This window comes from Chroicocephalus ridibundus, chromosome Z (genome assembly GCF_963924245.1).
Source record: "Chroicocephalus ridibundus chromosome Z, bChrRid1.1, whole genome shotgun sequence".
NCBI lineage: Eukaryota > Metazoa > Chordata > Aves > Charadriiformes > Laridae > Chroicocephalus > Chroicocephalus ridibundus.
In genome coordinates, this window is record NC_086316.1 from 10134412 (window position 1) to 10159692 (window position 25281).

General features: G+C 42.4%; 1 protein-coding gene across 6 annotated transcripts in view; it reads right to left on the reverse strand.

The window, feature by feature from the left end:
• PLPPR1 (phospholipid phosphatase related 1) overlaps positions 1-25281 on the reverse strand; it is a 137140-nt gene that overhangs the window by 83618 nt on the left and 28241 nt on the right. Inside the window, exon 3 of one of the 6 annotated variants that reach the window (XM_063320000.1) lies at positions 16917-17038. The exons of 4 other annotated variants lie outside the window; for them this stretch is intronic. The gene's annotated coding sequence lies outside the window, so the exon portion shown is untranslated. Of the gene's footprint in view, positions 1-16916; positions 17039-22380; positions 22402-25281 lie in introns of those variants that run through there. One more of the 6 variants, XM_063320001.1, reaches the window with a different exon arrangement.

The following is a 25281-nucleotide window of genomic DNA, read 5'->3' on the forward strand; positions in this document are numbered from 1 at the left end:
CCTCCATTGCTGATGCGCAGCTCTCACCTCTGAAGCACTATTATTCTAATTTTCAAAAATCACCTGATTGGCTCTTTAAAAATGAAAAAAATCCTTTCCAGCAAATGGGCATATCATACACATACACAGTGTTTTGCGTAACAGAGGAGACTAGTTTTTACCGTGTTATTTTCTGCCCATCTGAGGCCCACTGATCTATACACTGCTTTTTTAAAACATCCCAAATACAATACTAGACAAAGGTGCAGTCACCCCATTCACAATGTTGTAAAGCTATACTTGTGCAATCTCCTAAAACTCAGTTTAGTTTATCAAGGGAAACAGTTCTAGATTTAGCTGACCTACGGTTGCCCGTAGTGCTCAAAACATCACCTTTTAGAAATGCATTTCTCTAGATATGATACGCAAACACACATTTACATACCTTTTTTTTTTGATTGCATACTGAAACACTGCATTCATATCTTAATAATCTATTAAGCACCATCACTATTAATAATAGGAAGTATATCCTCACAAAGATAGTAGTTTTCTCTTTTGGAGATTAACATGCTCTTAAATTTGATCCATTTTTCTGCTTCCCTTAGTTTGTTCATATTTGTGTCTTGTTGTCACCTCAGCCGTGACAACTGACCTATATGAAAAGTATTGCATCGTTCTGTTCACATATATGTATATATGACAATACAAGCAGAACAAAAAACAGTGACAGCAAAGCTAAGAAATGCCAAGTTAACAGTATCCATAGTGTTGGAATGGATTAAATATTCTTCCGTACTACAGAAGACAAAAATAGCAAAGATTGCAGAGAGCATAAACTCTTAATTTTCATATTGTTATTGGCATTTGCTCTGCTTGATTCCCTTGTTTTAGTCCAGTTGCTTTGCCTCTGAAAACACTCAGATATTCTTTGTAAATGTTTTCTTCCAAAACACTGTGGAAGGCATGCTAGAGGAGCTACACAGCCACAAATGCCACAATTCTTGCTCCTTGCTTCCCGACGCGCGTGGCTTGCACTAGGCTGGGGATTCCTGCTTCCATTGTGGCCCACGCTCTGCCCTGCTGCAGCCGCCCACCAACCTGCAAGCCCGGGGCTAGTGCCCGTTTCAGACTAAACTAGTTGTTTCAGACTGAACTGGTTTCCATGTATTGCCCACTGCCTGCTCTGTGGCTGCTTCTCACTGTCGGCGTGATGCTGCGCTGCCCCTCCACAGCAGCCCGGCTTCTTCCACTTCCATGGGCAGCTCTTCCTTTCTTTGCTCCTCCTTAGCCCCTTGTTCTCTTTCACTGTTTTCTTCCTTAGAAGGGCCGTCCTAACTGCAGATGCCGCAGTCTGCACCTGATGTCCAATATTTTCTGTTGTACCAACAGACATAACAGTACACAGCATCTCCCAGGCACATCAACTCTTCCTCACCAACTTCTCATCAATTCCTCATCAACTCTTAATTCTACCAGAAGGGTAGGCTTTCCCCAGTCCCCGTATTTTAACTTTGCGCAAGCCCCAGAAACTCGAGAGATGGCTATCGGCTGAGACCGAGAGGTTGGGGGCACCAGGTTTTCTTTCTTTTCTTGTACTGCTCTCCACTAAAAGCCCCAAAACGTCAACTCCCCCCAGGACCTTCACGCTAAGCAAAGGTACCTGCCACAACCTTCTTCCCACACACACACTTTTAACACCACTTTTCTCGAGAGTAGTGGGAAATCACCGCTTGCAAAGGTAGCAGTTTGTACTGCCTTTTTGTCTTTCCTAGCCCTAGGACGACTTCTTTAGCTTGCAATCATTTATTTTCTGCCCAAACACTCCTATTTCTCTTCCCAGGGTTCTGCCTCAGGGCATGTAGTTCACATATTTATAGGCCCTAAAATTACAAGTCCTCCTGGGCAAGACCATTCACCACAGCTATTCTATATGCAGCCTGATCGACATGTAGGTCTTGTCCACAGCTCTTGTTTAGAAGAGCACTCCCCAAATTGTTGTGATCGCAAATCCCTATCAGTAAAAAAATTCTGAGCACACATCCCCCCCCAACAATGTCTGTGATTTATAAATCATATACAGGTACTACTTTACTAGCATATTATGTAAATTATGAAACACACAGAAAAATAGGAATTAAAAAGGGTGAGCTAAAGATGAAATAAACGCTTTTCTAAAAATGTATTAAGATACAAAAATACTTTCTTCCACACCCCAACGGACTGTCTTACGCACCTGTTGGGGTGCGTGCGCCCCACTTTGGAGACGAATGGTTTAGAGCACCACAGACAGACACAGACAATCTCTTCTGACCCAAATATGCTTTTATTTCGCACATACTCTTTCCTCCAGTCTAACTTTTCACCGTTTGATATTCCTTTTAAAGCTTGCAGAAGTCAATGTACCTCCCCATAATGATGATTTGTGGCTGCAGGGGATACATCTAACCCAGCTTTTACAGCCTTGCACTGAGCAGCTGTAGCAGAAGCTTGCACAGCATTTTCTCATTCAGCCATGGTAAGGCATATACTTCTTTCTTATTTAAGAAGCCATTCAGTGCACATATTTTTATTTAAAGGGCCTAATTTTACAGCCAAGCCTGGGGTCAGCTCAGTAGTTTTGTAACAACTTGGTATGTCTCTGGTTGCACATTTCTGTATCTTCCCTTATTCCTCAACCTTCTCATTTTACAGCAGCAAATGGTGCTCCAAAATTCCCTTTGAAGATTTCCAGTGTCTCATTAATAGGAGCACTGGAACTTGTCAGGTCTGCACAAACACACATTACTTGGTCCACAATGGTGCCCCAACATGCCACGAAGGCCCCCAGACTGACTTGCCCACTTTCTACACCAAGTCGATGAACTCATGCGATCTATGTGGGCCAAAAAAATATACCTTACATCAAGAGTCTTGAATTTATTGTTGGCCTAACTGAAATCTTAAAGCTAATGAAATTACCTCAGTCTATGGCTTGTCGCTACCAGTAGATACAATGGGGCACGTCAGCAGCTGTGGTAGGTCCCCTTTACTCTATCTTCACAAGTTTAAGCCAGTATTTCAGAAATGTAGGCTCACTCTTTTAGCTGTTAATGTCACCTACCAATTATCCATTCATAACTCCATCATGATTATAATTGCTCAATAGATGATGGGATCATAAGAGCTGCAAGTTTCTTCTTGGAGCTTCCAGTGGAGCCATGGGATGTTGTACCATCCCATCTATAAAGCTAGGCATCAATCATACAACATGGTCAAGAGCTCAGATTAAAAGCCACCATTATGCATGTACTTACCCTTGTATGTGGAGTAAGACTCAACACCATCTGTGTGATGGCTGGCATCTTGCCCAACAGACCAGGGCCTGACCCCGATTCCTCCAAAACAAAAAGCTGCTTCAGCTTTCTCCACAGGAGAGTAACTCCTTGAGTGCGGCTCCTTTAACCACTTCTCCGTAGGAAGTGCTGCGAAAGACACCCAAGCTCTGTAGATCAGGCACACAAAGGGTCTGCGAGACATTTTTTCTCCAGCTGCTCATCATTTAAAAGTGGCCAAACACAGACCAAATTGTTGCCCTCCACTGCCACTGACAGGTACATGCACAGGGAGATGCTTCTGCTCCTTCTGCAGTCGGATGCATTAATGATGTCTGCAGAGAGCACAGCTGCCATAAAAATGGCCAGAGCTGAATTTTACAAAGCACTGCTGAGCTAAAGGTACAGTCACTGAAGGCAGGGATAAAGCTTCCACAAACAACAGCGTTCAGCAACAGCTAAGACTCCCTTCAGAGAGAGACACTAAGACTGTGTCTCACTTTAACTAAAAATTCAGCTTTCAGTCTCCCAATACTTGGATCAAGGGCACCAGAGCTGTGTGTCTCCATGCATTGTTCAGGTACTAAGCACAGCTGTAACTGAGAATTATTAAAAGGAAGATCACTGGTTAACGACAATTGCAGGCCGTGTCCTGAATCAAGTATTGCCTGTCCTCTTACAGCTGCTAAAATGCCCCAGAAAAGCCAGATTGCGCATTCAGCGAATTCAGCAGAACCGCAGTCGCAGGCCCACCGCCTCACCCAGATGAATTTACCGCCGCTTGGCGATCCGCTGATCTGGCATTAATGAGTGTGCAACCACTCTCTCAGTGCTGACGAGTACGAAGTGGACCCAGAGGACCTCTCCTTGCGTGCAGTGGCTGAACGTTTTCACCTGCTCCTACTGACAAAACTGGAATGTCTCCAAACCCCACCTCCCTGTTCATCCTGGCACAAAGGAAAAAAACAGCAGGAAATTGACAGAGAGATGGATGACAGTGGGGAGGAGGAGATCCACTATAATGAGTTTGGTCCCGCGGAGCAAAGCTCACAATAATAATGATTGGCATAAAAGGGTCCCAAGATAAGCAATACAACAATTATCACAACGGGAGGTATTTGCTCGTAAGAGAATGACTGTGACAGCTAAACATAGCCAGCTTCCCCAAACAATCAGGAACATATGATAGTGCTTTTCAAGTATTTTGGAAATATAAATTACTTTACAGCATTGTTCTCTTGAGAGTTACTTTCAAAAAGATCTTTTCATTTCAAGACCTGTTTGCAAAGAGATACTGAAGTCCCAAGATGCAAAACAACGACGTGTCTTCCCTAACAAAGCAATGGAAGTGTTTAATGTGCTGGCGATAACAACAAGTAGCAGGACGGAATCTTGAGAAAGAAAAGTTGTGTCAAGTATCAGAGCTAATACATCACAAATTTCTAGCACAGAAAGCTTTGGAAAGATTTCAGCACACTTGCAACCACTATATTTAGGCAATGATACCAAACATACAGCACCAGAGCAATGGCTGCTAACATGCAGGAGCTAATGTCCGTTTCCCATCTTTTAACTTAAGCAATCAGGCATCTCTTTAACTGCCAGTGGGTACACAGAGAAATAAACAACTGAAAAGGGCTACCAGCCCTTTCTGCCTCCCGTTTTCACAATGGCAGTATCCACATAAATTACAATGCAAAACAGCCTCCCAGTCGTTATAAACCACCTGCAGATTCACTGTCCAAATCTAACACTTGACACTGCGTTTTCAAATGATCTGTCCCTTCCAGTGCTGATTTGTGGACACAGCTGGACTTACAGAAAACTAGAAAACATTAAGATATGTTAAGAAGGAATTCCACAAATTTTGCATCAATCCTGGGACAGCCTGGCCGCTGCCAGGGCCTGCCAGTGACTTCAGCTGGGAGAGATTTCACGTTTGCTTTTTATCAAGACATTGCTGTCAGAGGAATAAAATTAATTCCCATCTTAAACTAGCATGTTCTCTATCATCAGGCAAGGTTTTATAAGAGATAGGAAAAAGCAACTTGATTTATATATCTCTCTGTCCAGGACTCTTCTTGAAGGAAGCCCTACCCTGTCTAGAAAGCAAGACACAAGAATAAAACATTTGCTTATATATCACTGTTTTAGAAGGGCTCCTCACAGACCTTAGACAATCTTAGCTCAGCATTCTCATGTGAAAACGTCATTAAAAATCAACACAAGTGATACCAGCAGGACGTGTTCCTTTGAAAAAACCCTCAGCTTCTGAAGTTTGCAGAGCGAACCAGCCAGACACCAACGGTATGCAAAACTTCAGGTTAAGCCATGTGTCAATTGTCCTTCGTGGTACCATCCATATGGTCACTGTCAATGAAAGTGAACTCTTACTGATAACGAACGTGCCAGAAAGGTCACACAGGGTATAAAAATAAAGCCCTCTATATTGCCATAGCTATGTTTCTGCCAGTGAAGTTGAATTTGCTTGTCAAGGATAAGTATGCACAAGGGGGACTGGAATAAATCCTAATCAACAGAAGTCTGGGTTTCTCTGAATACTTTGTTTTCCCTGGAATAATCTAGCAGATTGTTGCCAGCCCAGGTAATCCACCAAAATAATCCGAAACCAATTTAATTTTTAGAAGCTTTTTCCAAACATTCATGTGACTGCTAAAAGACAGTCACACCTCTTCACTATCACCAACTCAAATCCAATTACGGGTGCTCAGGGCAGCACAGGAACCAACTGCAGATTTTTACTGAAGACAGAAGTGAGTGTTGCAGCTGAAGCGTGAGTAAACTCTGGGTTAACACACAGACTAACAGATTTAACAAAGTTATGTTGAACACCTGGGTCAGTTTGATTCTTCTGACACTAACGTAACCTCTACGTGGATCCAGGGCAAGTAAAAGCCTTGTCAGCACGCAACATTTTCAGAAAAGTTAGTGTGTCACGACAGTAATATTAACATTTCTATGAGGAAAGTATGAATGTAAGTTAAGTGGAGGGAAGAGAGAGGCAGATAGGGAAAGCGCCAGAAAAAACAACAGACGGGTTAAAAAGAAAGGCATGCATTATTTGCCACAGAGCACTGCAAGCATGGTTTAACTGGAACAGAAAGGATAAGCTGCCAAGAGGGTGAAGAACATATCTAGAGACATAAAATACCCAGAAAAGGAAAACGTGAAGACTGTGAAATTCAAGAACTTTGCCCAAGACTTCTAAGAAGGTTGAAATGGTGGAAAAAAAAGTAATGAGGTGAAAGATCCAAACTGTCATCCACTCCTAAAGGTTACAAAAGAAAAGTAGGTCTAAACCCCATTCACCGTTGCCAGCCAAGCAGAGCCCCAGAGACACAACAGGACTCAGCAGCCACCCTGATAATTGGGTCCCCGGCCGACTCACACCAGACCCATGCTGTTTAATATGCTCATTAACAACATGATGCAAAGTTGTCTTGGTCAATGGCCCACTGCAGAGAAAAAGCTCTCCCATTAAACTGAGTGAAAGGATACACAGTACTAATAAAGTCCTGAGATGCATGTAACTCATCGACACAAATTTTCACTAAATCCACAAGCTTAGGAGGAATTCAGTGAACACAGAACTATAAAGATAACAGGCAGCTTGAAGAATAAATTCAGAGAGGTACAATTACAGAAGCAAAGGGGGAAGTGTAGACAGTAAATGTGATATTGCCATAACTAGTGACAGGCCACAGGATTTTTACGAACTCTGCAAGGCCTCCAGTGTTGCCCAGCTTTGTCTTGGCCAGCCTGGAGCTTTGATTTATCTTGCGTAGCTGTCTCAGCAGGTGACAACCAGGTAACTGTTCCCCCAATCCTCTTTAGCTCCCCTTTGCACAGTTGGATGGTGCAATGCCTGTTACTACAATACTTTTGGTATATTTCTGCGACTAAGAGTCCATGTTAACATGGAACTATTTTGTGTAGAGGAAATCGTCTATGAACCTGGAATAAAATCGCAGCACAGAGTAGTACAGTTGCAGAATGACAGAAGAGACTTTGACATCAGAGGCACAGGGTGATATTGGAGGTGCCACGGCTGTAAATAACCCAGCAACAGTCCTGGGACATTAAAGCAATGCAGACCAGTTTATCGGCATTACAAGGGAACAAAGGAGAAACATGACACATAGAATAAATTCAGATGTAATGTGAAATCGCAGACAAATAACGAAAGGGCGAGTATTTGTCTGTGTTTGGAGAGGTATGAAAAGACACAGTTGCCACTACTGAAACCTAGTGGGACAAATCCCATGACTGGAGTGTGGCTACTGATGGTTACAGGCTGTCAGAAGGGACAGGCGAGGAAGGATGGGTGGAAGTATTGCCCTCTACATCAAGAAATGGATAGAGTGTGAAGAGCTGTCTCTGAAGAACAGCCATGAGCAGGCTGAAAGCCTTTGGGTAGGAATTAGAGACCAAGGCAACAAAGGGAACCTTGTGGTTGGTGTCTACTGCAGGACGCCCGATCAAGGGGAGCCTATTGATGAAGCCTTCTTACTCCAGCTACAGGAGGCACTGCACTCGCAGGTTCTTGTCCTGCTGCGGGACTTCAACCACCCCAACACTGCTGGAAAAGTAGCATGGCGAGCTGCAGGCAATCCAGGAGACTCCCGGAGTGCACTGAGGATAACTTCTTAAGCCAGGTAATAGACAGCCTCACCAGAGGAGATGTGATACTGGACCTGATGGTCACCAATGCAAGTGAGCTAATTGCTAACGTCAAGACTGGAGGCAGCCTGGGCTGCAGTGATCATGCACTGGAGTTCGTGGTCCTGAGGGACATGGGTCAGGGGAAGAGTAAAGTCAGGACCCTGAATTTCAGGAAAGCAAACTTTTAGCTCTTCAAGGAGTCATATGTATATTAGTCAATAAGGACACCCTGGTAAACTGCTGTCAGGAACAAGAGAACAGCGCAGCAGAACAGAGCTGACAGATCTTGAAGGATGCTTTCCTTAGAGCAAGAGTGCTCAAGGCCCAGGTGTGAGAAATCTGGAAAAGAAGGCAAGAGATCAGCATGGCTAAGTCAAGACCTGCTGGTCAAATAAAAGGGCAAGAACGAAATGCACAGGCAGTGGAAGCAGGGACAGGTATCCTGGGAAGAGTATAGGGACACTGCCCGGTTGTGTAGGGATGGGGTCAGGTAGACCAACGCACAGCTGGAGCTGAACTGGGAAGGAACGCAAAGAATAATAAGAAGGGCTTCTACAGGTATGTCAGCCAGAAAAGGAAGATCAAAGAAAGCATACCCCCCGAGATGAGCAAGACTGGCAAACTGGTAATAACAGATGAGGAGAAGGCTGAGGTTCTCAACAACTTCTTTGCCTCAGTCTTCTCTGGCAACCTCTCTTCCCACACCTCTCGATTGGATGGACCACAAGGCAGGGATGGGGGAGCGAAGTCCCTCCCACTGTAAGAGAAGATCAGGTTCGAGACCACCTGAGGAACCTGAACTTACAGAAATCTATGGGACCTAATGAGATGCACCACAGAGTTCTGAGGGAATTGGCTGATGTAGTTGCCAAGCCACTCTCCATGATATTTGAAAAGTCACAGCAGTCAGGTGAAGTCCCTAGTGACTGGAAAAAGGGAAACATCGTACACATCTTTAAAAAGGGTAGAAAAGAGGATCCTGGGAACTACTAGCCTGTCAGCCTCACCTCTGTGCCTGGGAAGATCATGGAAAAGATCTTCCTAGAAGCTATGCTAAGGCACATGGAGGACAGAGAGGGGATTCCAGACAGCCAACATGGCTTCACCAAGGGCAAGTCCTGCCGGACTAACCTAGTTGCCTTCTCTGATGGAGTGACTACATCAGTGGAAAAGGGAAGAGCTATGAATATCATCTATCTGGAGTCCTGTAAGGCCTTTGACACAGTCCCCCACAACATCCTTCTCTCTAAATTGGAGAGATATGGATTTGATGGATGGAGTGCTTGGTGGACAGTGAATTGGACAGTTGCATCCAGAGGGTAGTGGTCAACAGATCAATGTCCAGATGGAGATCATTGAGAAGTGGTGTCCCTCAGAGGCCCTACTGGGACCGCTGCTGTTCAATATCTTCATCAATTAATGCAGAAAAGAGGCTGAGGGAAGACCTTATTGCTCTCTACAACTACCTGTAAGGAGGGTGTAGCGAGGGGGGCGTTGGTCTCTTTTGCCAAGTATCAAGTGATAGGACAAGAGGAAATGGCCTCAGGTTGGGACAGGGGAGGTTTAGGTTGGATATAAGTAAAAATTTCTTCACTGAAAGGGTTGTCAAGCATTGGAACAGGCTGCCCAGGGAAGTGGTCGAGTCACCATCCCTGGAGGTACTTAAAAGGTGTGTAGATGTGATGCTCAGGGACATGGTTTAGTGATAACTTGTCAGCGTTGGGTTAATGGCTGGACTTGATGATTTTAAAGATCTCTTCCAACCGAAATGATTTTATGTTTCCACACCATTTTTTGCTTTAGTTGCTGTTGTTATTGATTTTGTTCCTAAGTCATGAAACCACATGATTATCCATAATCAAAATATTTGAGAACAACTTTGAAAAGGGTCAAAGCAAGCTGGATGCACTTTCAAGGGCTCTTCAGTAAGAAATGACAAACTACATGTGAGAATTCTAAAATCATGAGAAAAATGCTCATAATTTACAGTATTTACTTGAAAATTATTATTCTTAATTTAACACTCTTTGATTAATCTTTTCCTGTTTGTTGAGCTTTTGGAATGCACATCTTCCCATCATAAAGCTTTTCTTTGAAAGCGTTGTGCACAGGACAAATAAAAAGCCAGAGAGAGAGACGGGGATAACGTAACCTCTGGACTCTGGGAGCAAAGGCTTTAAGACAAGCATGGAGTACAATTCTGCACACCCATTCTGTATAACCCTGTCATCAACACAAGATGTTACATGCATGGCCCTTGGAGGCAAGAAGCATGGAAATGCTTGCATTTCCTTCACAATGGTAGTAGTTCTCTGCCTGTCTTTCAGTGGATACAACCCAGGAAGGCTTTTTGGTTTTCGGGCATAGCAGTGCAATCAGAAATGTTTTTGTTGGAGCTCAGCTGTTTTGACCAGCCCCACACACAAGTTCGGTGCTGCTGCATGCATAGAAGAACGGCTGTTTTAACATCACTTTCACAAGTGGCATTTTGTTTTGAGACACGGCAGAAGACAGCTCAGGATATGAGCTGCCAAGAACAGGCTGCCTAGCTGATTTAAAACCACTGGAGTGAAACATGACTATTAATGCTGTTTATCTCCATACTAATCAAATGCCTGCATTCTCTCATCCGCATTTACCAAAACGGCATCTGACTAACAAAACCTGCTGTCCTCCAGTTATGACTAGAATCACAAAGGTCTAACTGGGAGCAGAGCTGTGGAGGCAAATGCCAGCCCAACTTGCTAGTACGATACTGCAGTAGAACAAAAGATGGAAAATGAGTCCCATTACCCAGACAATCTTATAAAATTATCTTTCGTTTACACACAGACCAAGAAACCTATGGTGTGAAGGGAAAATGACATAGTTAAAATCAGTAGAAGTTTCAGGGAACAGGACAGATGCCTTTGCTTCACCTTCAGTTTGAATGAGCTTAACATGGTTTTAAAAAAGTGCTATTTTCTAAGCCGACAGAAACAAAAGGCACACAGAAATGAGTGTGTCGCTATCATAGCCTTCACCGGCCTATACCAAAGAGACTTCTCAGGCTGAACACTCTGTTCCTTGAGGTGATGAGCTAAATAGTGATGTTCAAACAGCCAGTTGCCTCCTACACTGGCAGTGAAACAAAAAAGGTGTCAGAAACCAACTTGTTGTCAACCTCAAACTTGCAGCAGCTACATTTTCTTTGCATTCTTTCTTTTTTTTGGTCTTTTTAGGTGCAGGCACAGAATACGTGTAAGTGTAGGCTTGTACACTTACACGCATTCTTACTTAGCTTGTGAAATGTTCTCCCAAGGGCCATGAGGAAACCTCATCTAAAAGTAGATCAGGTGAAACAGTAGAGAACATACTGAATTACACAGTGCCATTAACGTTAGGAAGAATTTAACTCTGCAAAAGCATTCTTTTTGAAAACAGAACTTTTCAACAGAAAGCTGTTTGGGCTTTTAAAACTCTTTTTACTATCTGGAGCTGCCAGAGAGCATGTTTTGTGTGTGCTTGTCAGAGAAAAGAAGAGAGGGAAGAAGTCAGAGGTAGAAGGAACTCAAACCCCTCTAAGTATTAATTTTCAAAACAATCATTTTCATTTTCAGCTTGAACATTTTGTAGATTTACTATGGGCAAAAGCCTTTTTAATTAGCCAAAAAACAAAACAAAACAAAACACCACCCCACAACAAAAACCCAACAAAAACCTTTGAACAAGCTCTACCATTCAAAATGCAAAATTAAACATACAAATATATTTTTTCTCTCTCTCCGTTTTCTCCCACTTTCCTCTTGAGGGTTTAAGCATGTTCTCTGTAGATCAACAGGGTTTTCCGAGTACGCCAAAAAGCAATTTTTTCACACTTCCCTTAATCTCTTTCAGTTTAAATATTTAGGACTTCACAGGTTCTCAATAATAAGCACAAGCTCAGTAAACCTTTAGTTGGGTTGGTGAATGTGCCTTCTGTCTATATTTAGCATGAATATTTTATGATTCCTATTCACTTCGGTTCTAGGAAGCAGAGGGAGGTCTGTTAAAATAAAAACAAATAAACCCTAGGATCGCTTTCTAAAACGGTAAGTTGTTCTGCAAAGGTAGTTTTGGGTAAGGGAGAGGTTCTTCTGGGCGGTATTTGTAAACATATTGCCTTGCCTCAGAAGTCAGTGAAAAAGAGTACTTTTTTCAGCTGCTGTGCGTCATGGCAAACAGAAAACGACTCACCTTTCCCCAAGCATAGCGTGTTCCCCCTTGCAATTCCCTGACGAGTGAAATGGAGGTTATATACCTCTGGGACCAGGTTTTAATTCTCTGCTTGTTCTCCTCCTGTTACAGCTCTCCTTGGAGAATTTGATTTGTAACTGCCAGCAAGTGAAATGCTTCAACAAAAACAAACAAAGCCAAAACAAAGAAAAAACCTCCACACGTGTCATGCATCCTGGTCTTTCTAAATACTCTTTGCATTGATAGAAAGATCTTATATTTATTCCTATTAACATTATTCCTGTCTCAGTTGAAAACACGCCGCCTCCCGCTTTTCTGGCTTTTCCTCCCTCCCCGTCTCACTTCCTCCCATCCCTCCATCCGTTCATCCTTCCCCATTTTCTTCAGACTGAATAAGCAAGGCAGCACCCTGCCCCCCTACATGCAGACCCTAGATTCTGCATGTACAGAAAGAAATAATGAAAGCCCAGTGCCCTGCGCCCACCCACCCCCTTTGAGAGAGGCAGGACCTGAGGCGACTGCCCCTGCCTTGCAGAAATGATTACCCACCAGCCAAAACCCAGCTCAGTCCCCAGGAGCTGGGGATAAGGTTGTTTCCCTCATTTTTCAGTCCTGCAGTTAGTGGCATCCTGATTTCAGCTTTTTGAGTCAAGGAGACTGATAACCTCCGTTACACTCATGTTTTGGAAAATGCTCGCCAACACCGGAAACCAGAAACCCTTTAAAAGCAGTTGCTGCCCATTTCTGATGATAAACTGGCAGGAAACACATCTACGTATGTGACAGCCTATCCGTCCTAGAATTCTTGTGATTTTTTAGGACTCAAAACTTAACAATACATTAGGCCTAATTCTACCTTAGTTACACTCAAAGCCAAATTACCATCAGATTCAGTAACAGCCAAGCTTTGCATTCTTTTCCAACTTCAGCTGTTTGCAGTAAGAGAAATGATGTCGCAGTACGCTTCTCATGTGAATAACCATTGTGTTAAGCATATTCCCGCCCTTTTTTTTTTTTTTTGCATTAAGCAGGTTTCCATTGCATAAAGTCATGACTCTGTCACCTCGAGGGCACATTCACAGTCGTGGTGATATAACTTACTCCACCCTGCAAGGAACCCAGATTCCCATTGCACTGCCACTGGTAACAACCATTTTAACACCTACTATGATCCTTACTGTCAGCAATAGGGAACTGAAGAGCCAGACTTGTGGGTTTTGTGCATGCACTGAAATCCCCCCCCAGAAGACAAAAAAAAAAAAAAGTGGACTTGCTAATAAGCAAAATACATCCTCAAGCTTAGTACTTTAAAAACTAAAAAGTGCGAACCTTTAAAGCCAGTATCTCGCATACGGTTCTTGTTTTCTGAAGCCACACTGTAAATCCCAGGAGTTCATTTAGCCAAGGCAGCATAAACCAAATGCTGGGCCATGTGGTGTGAACAGACGGGCACCGAGGCAATGCCAGGGGAACCTGCAGGAGCTCAGCATCGCTTCAGCTCTCTCCCTCAGTATGAAATACAGCCTCCTCCAAGCTAAGAAAGAACCTTTGCTGCCAGACCTTAGACCAGATCAGACCCGTAATCGAAGAATAATCTTAAAAACAGAGTTTTCTCTGTAATAGAAAAACTCGGTGTTTTCTCTGTAATAGAGAAAACTGCAAAACTTTCCTGAAAGTGAAACTGCAACCTATTAGTCTTTCACTTTCTCTGATTTTCCTTATCATTTTTGTTAGATGCTCCAAGGAGAAGTATTTACACATAAACCAACTGGATTCTTTACACTCAGTGGACTTAGAGCTTATCTGATCTGGTCTCAGAGAGGCATAATATCTTTCTTTGATGGATTACCAACAATGAAGACCATTTTAGCAGGAATAAAGCTGTAAGACTTTCCAATTTAAGCTAACTGAGACAAAGTTACTTGAGGTTAGTAATATTTGCTCAGTCTCAGGAGTAACTGAAAGGGCAAAAAAGCAATTAGAAACAAAGGAATTAGACTATTAAGGTGCATTTTACAGCAGGTTTCGGAAAATCAGTACAGAGGTTCACTTGTTTAATGAACTATATAATGTCAGATACTACTGAGCAACCAAAATGAGATTAAAGAAACCGAGTTATAAGGCTTCAGTTTTGCTTTTAAGAACTGCTGCATACTCCCATACATTTATTTGTATAACTTGAATGGTCTTTACTTCTGCTCTCTTTTTTCTCCATGTTTCTATGCTCAACTTCTGTATTGAGAAGTCCTTCAAACACCACAAAGTCCTGATGATAAAAAGGCAAGATGGTTTTTTTAAATGTTTGCCATGACAATGAAGAATTAAAGAAGAGTAATCCAGGATTCTCTTGCAGTGTCATTTTCAAATGTTGATCATTTGCCTGTCATCAGCCGCGGCATTTTTTCCTGCTACTTTCTTTTCATTACCACGTAATAACTTTTCAAACTTCAGTCTGTCAGTACCAATGATTTCTGCATCTCGTGTATTCCGGCAGTGCAAAAGGACTTCCCTGAAGACAGCCCGTGAGCTAGTATCAAATGCAGAGAATGCATTCCAGAGGTCTGCTCAGCCCTAGCTGAGCTTTAAATAAAGGCAAAGTCTCACAATCCTGCAAAGTATAAAACTTGCTCTCAATTTATATTATCACTTTCATCCAACACGTTCCTCACTGAAGCCAAAGGCACAGGCTCATCGTTCTGTGTGAACTGCAGCATCACCGCGGCCTCTGTCCCGCAGATGGAATCCAGACCTGCGTGACACAACTGCAAAATGTGCCGGGTGACACCTGCGCTTATCCTGTGTGTGCGGCGGTGCACTGAACAAACAGGATGTGATGCTTTATGAGCAACTGCACCTGCAATGCCAAAAACGGTACAAAAATATTACGTATTATCAGGCGTAAAGTATGACTTTATACACCCTCTCGCGCATTAATAAAAGCAACATGAGCTTTCTTTGATCAAGAGCTGCTATCCCAAGTTTTACAGCATGCTGTAGGAGTCTGATAATACAAAGTAATTCCAAGTGTCACTGAGCAAGTTTCAGCTGTCTTCCCCTTGCTTTTTCTGCTGGGAGTGTGCTAAATCCGGCCTGCTGCATTGCTGGTCCCCGACACTCATGAGGACGTAGTGAAGGCTCCAGCTGATTGCAGACTTCAGATCAGTCTTTAAACAGCAAAAGACTTCTGTACAGGGGGGATGTTCTGGAAGATCCTTAAGTAATATTATCCTTCTCACGCAAGACATACAAGTGCATTTAAAACAGAGGCTTCATCACTCTGGAAGTTTTCAGAATAAAATCCAGCATGGGATTTATGTATGTTCATGGGAGTAATGTAAATGTCCATTATGATCAGCTCTTCCACATACGTTGCAAGCACTTAGCCTGCAATAAAACTAAAAAAAAAACAACAAAAAACTAACCAAGAACGCCAAAAAACCCAACCAAAAACTTATTAAAGTCAGCATTAAGATTTTTATTTTTGCAGAAGTACTCAATTTATTAGGGAAATGAGAAAACCAATCCATAAAATCTTGTTTCTAAAATGGAAAAAAATTCCCTGAAACAAAAAAATACCCAAAGCAGAAATAATGTACATCTCCAGAAAGGTCAATCTGCAGAACTGCTCTGCCTCACCATATGATTAGAAACTTGCAAGGATCATCACAAAGAAGCCACTTCATAATTAAAAAGCAAACAAAAAAGTGATAGATCAGATGAAGTGTTTCAGGTTAAATGTTTCTCTCCTAATTTTATAGACTCACAGACCCTTGAGAAATGTACCAAATTACAGTAGTAGGAAGTACAATCCTTAATTTTTGAACAACAGTTCCCATTAGGAGATGAGCAGCAAGGGAAGCAGGAGCCATGCCTCCCACATCCCAATTCACTACGCTACCATGAAAATTAGACAAGAAAAAATAAAAGAAGCCTACTTCTAAATGTATTCACCTTTTCTGTGTTCTGCTGACATAGCTGAAAGCGCAGTACACACTCCTGTAAATTAAGATGTGGATACTTCAGAAGTAAGAGCTGTAGACGTTTTCATAGCTCCAGGCATAGCACTCTGTTAAATTACCACATTCTGTAAAGGTCTTCCTGGAAAAGGATTATACCATGAGAAAGAAGTGAGACGGAGGGAGGGAGGGAAGGAGGCAACAACCTACTTATTGCTCTGATTTAGGAAAGTTTGAGAAACAGTGCAGTAACTGGTGTACTGACAGAGCTGTGGGACAGCCAGCTAGACTGAACATCTCAGGATGTGTAACAGAAGCATTAAGGTTGGTATAAATGACGTAAGAATATAAACGTGTGTGTCTGGATGGACAGAAATAAGAAGAATGGATAGTAATAATAATAATAACCAATAGTAAGTAAGAATGGATATGAATTCCAGAAGCAAGAGTGGGGAACACATTGCTTCCGCAAAGGCCAGAAGGCTGCACCCTGACACAACCACAGCACCAATGACCTCCATCCCCACATCAGAAGATGGCAATAGGACAGAGCAATATTGCCTATGCCATTACTCCAACAACTGAAGAATCTCCTTCCAACGCCCTATCCCAGAAACAGACAAACATTCCAAACAAACAAGGGAAAACAGACAACAAGCAACAACCTTGTTTGAGATTAAAGAAGCCACAGGAAGCAAAAATCCTGATGGACAGGACATTTCCATAGCAAATGCAGCCTCCTAAAGATTATGGAAGACCTGTCCCATACCTACTGTGCTGTCTTGAGTCCAGAAGGACCCCAGGGAGATAACACAACGTCAGACACTGTCCGCCCTTGTCCTGTGTGCTGCACACAAGTGGTGCTGGACTTGGGAACGGAAATCTTGGCGCCTGCAAGTATGTGGGTGTGAGAACAAGAGTAAATGAACACTGTAAGAGAACGAATGCAAGTAAAATCAAGTTACTCAGAGGTTTTGTAAATAAATACAGCCTTTCCCTTCCATAAGATCTCCCACGGACTTCTGTTACACTTATTTCCAACAAACATGATATTCACATGCTCATACATTGAGTTTGGGGATGGCAACTGGATGAACCCAATGCTCTTCTTTCCCTGTGCCTGCTTTGGTACAAAGTTCTAGCTAATCTCCACTTCTGACTAGCAGTTTGCGTAGCTCAAGTATTGTCCAGAAATTTTTCCAAACACAGAAAAAGGTGGGGAAGAAAGAGTTTGGAACAGGGTCTCAGGAAATTTTCCTCCATTTTTCATCTGAAATTTGACAGCCTGCCATTTTTTGCTGGTGTGGAAAAGATATTTACATTTTGGGCAATTTCTACCAAACAATTTTGCAAAAAATGTCTTTCACTTGTCAACTGTTTGTTTCATCTTTTCCGCCTTTATTGTGCATTCTTTCCTTAAATGACAGCTCTCTAGTAAAGTGGAAAAGGTAACAGTGTAAAAAATACAATAAATACAGTGGCTGGAAAAAAATCCCCATGAAAAAATAAAAACAGACTTAATGTCGTTCCTAGTTTGTTCTTATTTCATGAGAAATTACAAAGGTTTCAAACAAATTGAGATTTTTGGTATACATTTCTGTAAAAATGAATATGCTAGCTGCTATTCCATCCCATGCGTTCTTATCACTGATTTGCTTCTGGCTGTTGTAACTAAGTGGACATTAGTACATAATAAACATTTTCTATGTATCTTTTTAGAACAATGAAGATGTAAAATTTTTCACCCTAAAAATTCACTTATCATCCTAAGTCACTGTCTGAAAATTCAGATGTGGTTGTTAGGCAACCAAAGGACAACCAAGAATGCAATTCTTTCAAATAACTATCTTCATTTATAGACACGTAGTGCCTCCACCCTCCTGTCCTAGGCAGGATATAGAAGGTGCAATAAGCAAGTTTATATTAGTCAATTATTAGGATAACTTAAGAACAGAGAAGAGAAAAAGAAATTTTGACTTCTGGCAGCTCTGCTTTCAGTCAGCTCACCGTCTTAGGAACCACTGGACACAGGAATTAGACGCAGTGGAGTCCATCAATCTTTATTAATGTTTTCTATAAAAATCAGAGCAATTGCATAAGTATGTTCACATACCTGGAAAATCGCTTTTATAGCAACATGCTGCCGCCTTCCACTTTCTTAAGCCACTTCATTTTGAAAAGTCTTATCACTGTTTCCAAGTGGAATTTCTGAACAACAAATCTATTCTTTTCTATTAGTTATGCAATTGCAATTAGAACACAAACAAAGTTTTTTTCAGGTCTGAAACAGATGCTGACATTTTGAAAAGGATGCCATTGATTGTGCAGGTCATTACACAACAGATATTTCCTGAGCCTGCTGAAATCAGCTGGAAAAATAGCTATCACAACAGGACTATATTCCGTACAACAGTGGTGTTTCCTCTGTAGATAATACCTGTCAGCTGATAAGACTGTACTTGGTCAAGGTATCAACCACATCCAGTGCAATCCTACACATAGTGCTTCCAGAAAGAACTGCTTCTGGCAGTGTGGAGCTTCCCAGAAATGCCTCTTGCTCACAATGCAAGAAACTCAGCAGTAAACACGGAAATGCTGTAATTAACAATTTTATAACACAAGGAATTAACCTTTTTAGATATTCTACAGCTAGAACCCACTCTTCCCTGCTTCACTACAAGGCTCAAACCTCAGATGTGGGACAACAGTAAAGGCACGCTACCCAGAATTACGTGCAACTCCTTACCACGCCTCATCTGGGTAACACGGGACTGAACTCAAAAGATATGATCCCATATGAAAACGTGTACAACCGAGCAAATTTTGCCATTCATTCTTATGAGTGGCTGCAGGATTTTCACGTCTCTAGGGAGGTTAGCAAGGATGATGTTTTGGAAATTTTAAGTTGCAGTGAATATCAAAGGGCATGAAAATACTGAGTTAGCATTTTGCTTTATATTTTAATAATTTCAACAAAAAGCTGTCAGTCTGAGATCTCTATGTATTTTTGTTCTGTTTACACTCACTTTTGAATTACTCAGGGAAGTTTCCTCACATTATGGTATTTGCATACAATGTTTGTGTTACAGCACTGTTCCATATTGTTATTTCCCATCCTTTCTATACTAAAAGATTCTCTATCTCAAATCAGGATTGCCCCTCCCTCTGAACAGCACAACAGAGGTATGATGGCTCAGATACTCTAACATCCATGCACTAGATCAAGAAACAGAACTGCCAAAAGGATATACTGTATCTTGGCAAACCAGTAAACTTGTATTTTCATTCTGCATTGGAAATTGCATATCTTTTCAAGACACAATTTTCTTAAAACAGCCCATTTTCAGAAGTCCAGAAGTTCAGGATCATCTTTTCACTCACAGAGGTTTTGTTTCTCCCTTGATCGCTAGTCAGAAGTGACCAACTGTAAAATGTATCATGATAAAAGCTTATCTGATGCCAACGTATCTCATAAAATGTGTTGGATTTAATGGAACAGGGTTCTTAACAGCTCCACTGGAAGCACTTTTGTTACCACAAGCAGAGAGACAGTACGACTCAGCTTTCCTGAGAGGAGACATGTCCTTTCCACACATGAAAGAAAGACAGTGGAATCTGCTCAATATCACAGTGTTTAGATTTCCACGTTTCCTTAAAATACGAAGAAGAGGCTATTTATTTAGAAAAACAGCTCTACATTTGACACAGGAAAATGAATAATCCATCAGCTCTACATGTTTGACACTTGATGAAGAAGCTCTTGAACACATGTATTTACTGCTCACTCTTGTCACTGTAAGCCCTCTGCTTTCTGACTTTTTTGGCATTGTGTGGAAATGGTTGAGCTGGCACACTTTCTATAACACATTCAAATAAAACACAACCCAACCAGCCAACACCATAGACAAGTATCTCCAGGCTTACACCTGCTTATGCTGCTCCCCCAGCACAGCAGCCTCTGGGAGCTCCTGCCTGCCTCACGTCCTCCCCCCTCATGGAGTTGCCTGATGGGCAATGGATGGAGACCTGCTGCTGCCGAGGAAGCGAATTAACATGGAAGGCTTTCACCTCTGCTAGTAGAGGTCAAGGCTCTCAAAATCAATCAATCACATCTTCTCAAAGGCCTGCTCTTTCCACACACTTGAGACACCAGACTGGGACACTGGGAAGACTCTGTATGTTCCTGCCCCCAGCACTGCTCTAACAGACGGGTGACTGACTGCAGGCAAGACAGAATCACAGAATTGTTTTGGTTGGAAGAGGCCTTTAAGATCATTACTGTGTCCAGCCCTGGAGCCCTCAGCACAAGAGGGACATGGATTGTTGGAGCGGGTCCACAGAAGGACCACGAAGATGATCCGAGGGCTGGAGCACCTCTCCTATGGAGACAGGCTGAGAGAGTTGGGGTTGTTCAGCCTGCAGAAGAGAAGGCTCCGGGGAGACCTTAGAGCCCCTTCCAGTACCTGAAGGGGGCCTACAGGAAAGGTGGGGAGGGGCTGTTTGCAAGGGCATGTAGCGACAGGACGAGGGGCAATGGTTTTAATCTACAGCAGGGTAGGTTTAAATTAGGCATTAGGAAGAGGTTCTTTACACTGAGGGTGGTGAGACACTGGCACAGGTTGCCCAGAGAGGTGGTGGAGGCCCCATCCCTGGAGACACTGAAGGCCAGGCTTGATGGGGCTCTGAGCAACCTGATCTAGTTGAAGATGTCCCTGCTTACTGCAGGGGGGTTGGACCCTTAAAGGCCCCTTCCAACCCAACACATTCTATGATTCTATTCTATGATCATCAAGTCCAACCGTTAACCTAAAACTGCCAAGTTACCACTAACCCATGTCCCTCAGCGCCACATCTACACCTCTTAAATACCGCCAGGGATGGTGACTCAACCACTTCCCTGGGCAGCCTGTTCCAATGCTTGACAACCCTTTCAGTGAAGAAATTTTTCCTAATATCCAATCTAAACTCCCCTGATGCAACTTGAGGCCATTTCCTCCTATCGCTTGTTCCTTGGGAAAAGACACCAACACCCACCTTGCTACTACACTGTTGTCCCTCAGACAAAAATAGCAGAAGAACATTACAGCAACTCAGCTACAGCTACTCAGCTCCCGTAAAGCTGAGTGAAGTACAGCCAAGTGGCTGTGTGTGTTTTTTGGCATACCAAAGAATATCAAACTCTTTTTCTTCACTACAGACCTCTTATAGGATAGTAAGATGCTTTTTTTTTCCCAAGCTATTTCAGTGGAAAATTCAGAGCAGTAAAGAACATTATTGCAGCACAAGGATTCCTGTGACCCATTACTGGGGTTACATTGCTAAAAAACCAAAAAAAACCAACAGAGAAAGCGAGTCCTTTGCAGCCCTGCTTGCCCTGCTTATGTGACTGCTCCTGGCGTGTCTGACACACTGGTGACAACCGCCAAAGTTAAAAGGGTAAGTTGTGACAGCATGAAGAGAAACTCACACTCAAGCTGAAAAAATTTCATACCATACTGAGAAAAAAAACACAGATACGCAGCATACGTTCTCCATAGTACCCACCTTTAAATTGCAGACAGATTTTAAAATTATTTTTTAAATAAAGACTGCCTTATTTCCAAAATGCCTGAAAAAAAAAGGCCAAGCTCAACTTTGGGGGGGGGGGGGGGAACCCCCACACCCAAAACCCAACCAACCCCAAAGAAAACACCACCCTACACAGCTACTCCCTCTGTCTCTGGTGCAGTTAAGTCTACCTCTCCACTTGGATCAGGAACTTGCCCAACTCATGGAACAGCACCATTTTCTCTATGTTTGTCCTCAGTACATAACCAGAACTCATCTTGCTCCTTGTCCAACTACTGAACCAAGGGCAAATGCCAGTGCAGGACATGTTACACTGGCACCAAGGTGTGAAATGCTAATTCCACTGTATTCCTAAATTATCGTAAATACTCATGTCTAAGCAGATAATGGCCAGATGGTGACACCCTGAGTAAAACTGGACTCCACGAGATCTCTTGATGGAACCACTTATTGAGCAAGGTATTGCTGAAAGTGACTAAGAGACATAATACCAACTCATTTGTTAAATCACTTGGGATTAATTTTTTCACAGGTAACTTCCCCTGTATTTGAACAAAACTCAGTTCCTTCAAGCTCTGTGAAAGTTATATTGCTGTATTCTCCATCAAAGAAAGGACAATGAATCTTTGCAAAATGTGCACTAGATAAGGACACTGCCTACTCACACTAACAGTTATTGTGCAACCAGAGGAAAGAGTTCAGATTAAGTGTGACCAACAATTGCAGTGCTGAAGCTAGAGAACGCAGCGTCTCACAAAGTGCATCCAGATCATGCTCTATGCTGGTTCATTTTTAAATGTCAGCAACTTTCTGCATTCTAAAAAAAAAAAAAAAAAGGCAATCCTGTAATTGGTAAAGAATGTAAAGCCCCATTCTAATTGAAAGCAAAAGCAAACCATGTTGCCCCTAAGCTATTGTATTGACCTAGTGAAACTGCTGATTTTCAGTCAATGTATTCTAGTCTGTCCTGTTTCAGATCATGGCCCTATTAAGTCACCTGTTAGTTCACTGGTGTGAGACGTGTTTTTTTTCTTTCTACACAGACCCATTAGTAATAATAGACCTCCTTTTTGTTTCCATTACAGCATTTCAAAGACAGTCTACATTGAGCTTATCATCTGCAAATGTTTTTGTACAATATAATACCATGAACTGTAGTATTATATTCAAATAACAACACATATTGAATTTCATTTGGCATGTGGGAAAATAAAATGAAAGGATGAGTTTCGAAGCATAAACAGGATAAATAGATAGGATTCAACTTCGTCATATTGAATAATTACATCCTGGCACAGTGCCCAAAGGGTATTCATCACGAAGAGATGACAGGGTACAGCACACTGCCAAAGTCTAACTTCCTCAGACAAAGGCTAGACAACTCCGGCAACTCAGAAGTCTTACAGATTTGCCTGCTAATGCTGCATCATCGGTTCCTGGAAATTTGCTGAACTGCAATTCATCATTACAGTTCATTAGCAAGGTCCATAAATATAAAAGCTGTTAATTACACCTGCGCCATGCAAGTGTTCGTGTTGCACTGATTGCATCCTGTACATCTCCCAGCTTGCAGTGGGCGTCCCTCCAGGGCTGCTCTTCAGCCTGGTTTGAGGGCTGAAGAAGGCCGTCATCATTGTTTGCACTGTGAGGAGACACAGTATTGTTCCAGTCCTGCCGCTGCTGGGAGGCTGGGCCATCTGTGCAGCTTACGAAGAATCTACACTTAGCAGACCTCTGTCTTCTGCTGGGTTTTTGCCTTGGAAATGTGCTTTACTTCTGGCATTGTTTAAACTGCTTTATTCTGGGCATTACCAATACCCTACATTCCACCTTATTAATAAAAAATTAAAAAGCACCAGGCACCTAATCCACACATGATAAAAGAAACGGATTAAGTTCCTGGTTGGGAGAGCCGCATTGTCAGTCCTGCAGCAGATGCCATACTTGGCTGCGTTTGCTTGCCCTGCAGAGTCGCCAGAGAGGATATGAATTCAAATTTGTCATTTTCAAAACGCGAAATTTTTTTGTTTTCTCAGAACAATCATTCTGCTGCATGTTATCCTCCTGCCATAGTATCATTTATCCACCCTATCAAAGGTATTTTACCCAACTGTCAAGAAATTCCCATGGAAGTGCCATTCACAAGATCCAGTGTACTATGCCCAAATGCATCATAAAGAATTTATAACCTGACCAGGGATATTTCATTAGAATATGCTTCCAATCAAATCAGTGGGATAAGATTCTCCATGTCTTAAAATGAAGGTAACATAACCTAAATGTTTTTGTTTTTTTTTTTTCTTATTGAAGTTAAACATGAAAGACTAACTTAACCGTATACAACTATAAAAAATGCTCTTTTCTCCCCTTCTCCATTTCAGCAGCCCTGGCTCAGAATTACTCTGCTTAAACCTGAGCCCAAGAAGCAACCCCAGGGTAAAATCCCTGTGTCCCCCAGTGCAGAAGCAGGATGGAAACATCTGCACAGTATTACCCTGGGCAGCCACCGAGGAGTGGCACTGACCTGCACGAACCCACACCTGAGGACGAGACCCAACACGGTGTGAGCATGTGGACAAGTGGCTGGCAACTACATTTCCTGTGGGACAGGGCCAGCACAAAAGGAGTCTGTTTTGAGATTTTCAGGAGTGTACTTTCCCCTTGTGGCACTCGAGGCAAGGCAGTGCCACCAAGCTGCAAGGGACACCACAGGGCAGCTGGGGACGGAATCACGGGCTGGAGAAGTGACGAAATGGGATTCCTATGGCATAGGCGAGGACAGACCTCACATCTGTGAATGATTCATTTCTTAGCAGACCTTAGGGAGATTTCTTGTCTAAGGCCCATCCTGAGAGGGAGCAGGCAGAGGTGATCTGTTCCACAGTTGTTTCGTTTCCAAAGGGAAGATGAAAAACCATATTTCAGTCTAGTACCATAAAGCCAGCTGGCCTCTTCCTCCATCACAAGTAATTTCTCCTTTAGGGAGGCCCACAAAGCATGTAGCTTTTCCCTTGCTTCTTACTGATGCTGAAGTACCTTTTTACTGTGATTGCTCGTTCTGAAGTTTAGCAATATAAACATTCCTGAAAATTATATGGCCATCTTGGACAAAATGAGTGTCTCAAAGACAATACAGGCACAAACATGGAGGCTTAGAACTGTCAATTCATGTTACAGAAACTGCAAATACAAAAGGGTAAGACTACTGTCAATCAAAAATCCCACTCTTTCTTGGCTAATCTAGTTGCTTCCCTGGAAAAATATTTAAACTACAAGTGCAACCTTATGCCAGTTGCACTGCATCTCTTCCATGATACAGAGTAGGAAGATTTTCTTTCTAAGCAAACCAGGAAGAGACACAGAAGAGGAACACAGAAGACTTTCTGAAGAACTGGAAGACAGCTGTGGATCCATTCTCTTATAAGAGAGACTTTTAAGTTCAAAAGTTTGTCCCCCTTAACTAATTCTTTATGTGACAAACCTGAACAAGAAGAAAACACTCCTCCTGTTTTAAAGCAAAACGAAAAGTCAAGATATCACGTGTCCATAACACAAAATTAAGTGGA